Source organism: Pteropus vampyrus, unplaced genomic scaffold (genome assembly GCF_000151845.1).
Source record: "Pteropus vampyrus isolate Shadow unplaced genomic scaffold, Pvam_2.0 Scaffold23, whole genome shotgun sequence".
Classification (NCBI taxonomy): Eukaryota; Metazoa; Chordata; class Mammalia; order Chiroptera; family Pteropodidae; genus Pteropus; species Pteropus vampyrus.
The window spans coordinates 2,617,995-2,621,201 of NW_011888804.1; positions in this window are offsets into that span (position 1 = coordinate 2,617,995).

Here is a 3,207-nt window from a genome sequence, read left to right on the forward strand (position 1 = left end):
GTGAGGGTCTGTCACCCACAGAGCTGGTCTCTGTGGTCACCACTGTCACACCCCATGATCTGAGCATGTGTTATGTGGCAGTGCCACCCAAACTCCTAAGCTCTTCATGTAAGTTTTCTCATCAAATTCTCCCCCACTACCCAATGAGGTCAGCCTTATGATTGTCTCCATTTTACAGATGAGGACACTGAGGCTCAGAGAGTCCAAGTGACCACGCTGCTAAGAGGATTCTGAACACAGAATTCTAAGCCTGTCTTGGTGACCCCAGAGCCTTCGTTCTTAATTATGGGCTCCCTCAGACAATGGTATCCTGTCTTTGAAGTGGAGAGAGACTCTAATGACTTAACTTTTCAGTGCCTCAGTTTCTTCATCATGAAAAGGGGACAATAATAACAATAACAGTACCTGCCCTAGGGCTGTCGTGAGAATTAAATGACAACATATGTAAAATGCCCAGAGCTGTGCAGTCCAGGACAGTAGCCAATAGCCACATGTGGCTGTTTCAGTTTTAATTCACAAACATTAAAGTCGCAAAGTCAGTTCCTCAGAGACACTAGCCACCTTTCCAGTGCTCAGAAGCCTCATGTAGCCAGTGGTGACTATACTGGACAGCCCAGAGAGAACATTTCCATCATCACAGAAAGTTCTGTTTTTCAGGAATGGTGTAGAGGAATGCCTGGCATCGAGCAAGCCTCAAAAACTATTAATCATATTATTATTAACCCTAGATCTTTTAACTATTATAATTATAGTGTGTGATCACATTTGTTACTGTTAATCCTGTCCCAGCCTACTGTTATTTTTATATTTATTATTAATCCTGTAACTATTAAATGCAGTTATGGTTAGTCCTAGAACTGTTAACTATGATGATATTATTATATTACATTTATTGTTAATATTTTTCCTAACGTTTTGTTATTTTTATATTTATGATTATTTTTCCTGTAAGCTTTAGGTTCTATTATTATTAATCCTAGACCTGTTAACTGTTATTATCCTATTTATTATTACTGCTAATACCCTATTGTTATTTTAAATTTGCTATTAATCCTGTAATAGTTCATTGCAACTATTATTATTAATTAGATATATTAACTATTGTTACATGATATTTATTATCAACCCATTCGTTATGAATCCTGTACTACTTAACTTTCATTTTGTTGCTGTTATTAATGTTCATTGTTAATATTACTGTTAATGGCATTAATAACTACTTATTAACACTGTTACTAACTGTTGTTTTGTTATTATTAATCCTGAGAGTTTCCCGCCCTGGAACTTGTCAGGCAGCAGGTCCTTTCACCCATTGGAAGGAAGGGCGATGGGATCTGCCCGGCTCAGACCATCTTGCTCGGTTCCGCGGGGAATTCGAATAAACCTCTTTCAGATCTTTTTGGGCCCCAGTGACCTGTGGAGGGGGAGGAGCCACAGCCAGTAAGCCTCCCCGTGGAGAAGCCGAAATCGGGCTCTGAGCCGTGATGCCTTCAAAATCTAGGGCAAAGCAAGGCGACGGAAGGGTTATTCATTGTAAACTCTTTTGCTTTTCTAAGGAAAAACAAAAGGTGAAAAGTCTCGATCACAGAGAACATTAAAACAAGAAACTGGACTTTAGAGGGGATGCTGGTGAGAAGAAATTAAGTGAGAAAAAAACCACTTTGGGCTTCAGAGAAATCTGGTGCGCGAGAAGGCTTGCACGGTGATTAAAAAGGAGAAGAACCACAAGTCTCCATTTAAGTCAGCAGAACTGCAGTCTGGGCAGTGAGAGGGAAAGTGCTTGTGGCTGGCAGATTTCAGCAACCATTTGACAACTGCTGTGTACCTGGCTGTTCTCTTGGCACTACCTGGCAGCTGTTTGACTGCAGGCAAGTAACTCCTTTCTTTGGGCCTCAGTCTCCCCAAGTGTCATAGATAATATAGAGTGATCAGTTTAGGTATCCCCTGATACCTTCCTCCACTATTGTCCCACATCCTCGGATGGGGTGTAAACATCACTGGGGTACCTCCTAATGGGTTGCTAACTGTAGACTTTTCAGCTCAGATCCAAAGCTCAACAGGTCCTTCTGCTCAAAATTCTCTGTGGCTCCCTCTTGCCCTCAAGAGATTTCCTAAACTTGTCATCAGGACCTTCCAGTCTCCATGCAATGGGCCTACCTTTCCAACTTCATCTCTTCCCATCTCTCAGTCTAGGTATCATCACTGCCTTCTTGACTGTCCTCAAAACACCAAGTTTATTCTCACCTCAGGACCTTTGTACTAGCTGTTCCTTTGGCCTGGAATGCCCTTTCCTCAGACCTTATCATGCCTGGATCCTTCTTGTGTGAGGTGGGGCAGCAGAATGGTCTCAGCTCCAACGTTAGCTCCTAAGAGAGGTCTTCTCTGAGCCTCCGGTCTAAGACAGCCTCTTCTCACTCTCCATCCTGTAGTTGTTTTGTCATCTTCATAATACATTATCCCATTTATTCGTTTATGCTCTCTGTTCCTCACCAGAATGTCAGCTCCATGAAGGTAAGGTGTCTTGTTTACTGCTGTGTCCATGGCACCTATAACAGTGTCTGGCACACAGTAGATATTTAATACATATTTATGGAAAGCATGTGTTTGTGGCCAGTTCCTTTAAGGTTATGGGACTCCAAGAACCCTACAGCAGACTGGCCCCCTTTCCCCCATCTGGGTGGAGTCTGGAAATCCCCACCTTCTGGGGGAACCCCTCTCTGGAGCTCCAAGAGCAGAACTAGGCTTTATTGTTTCACACTCACTTAGCAGTGTTTTCCCTCGGGCAAAGTCCCATGCTGTTTTAATGCATCAACTCATTTAATCCTTGCAGGAACCCAGTGGAGTGAGCACTCTTATTATTTCCATTTCACAGATGAGGAAATTGTGGTATGAAGTCTAGTCATTTGCCCAACGCTAGTAAGTGGGGGAGGCAGTGGAGTGGAGGAGTATGCTGTCTGGGAAGGGGTGATGTGGCCTCTGAAAGCTGGGGGCGTGAGCAACTTGTTTCAGGTGTGGGAGGGAGCGGGGAGTAGGCATTCCTCTTCCCTCTCCCTCCCATGCGTTGGGGGAAGGGATGTCTGAGCGTATGCGCCACCTCAGATTCGGGGGGACCCCACTGTCAACCTCACCCCACGTGAGACCCTTAGAGAAAATGAAAGTAGTCCGGGGGAGAGCAGACAGGGAGGCCCAGAGGGTTTGGGAGCCAGC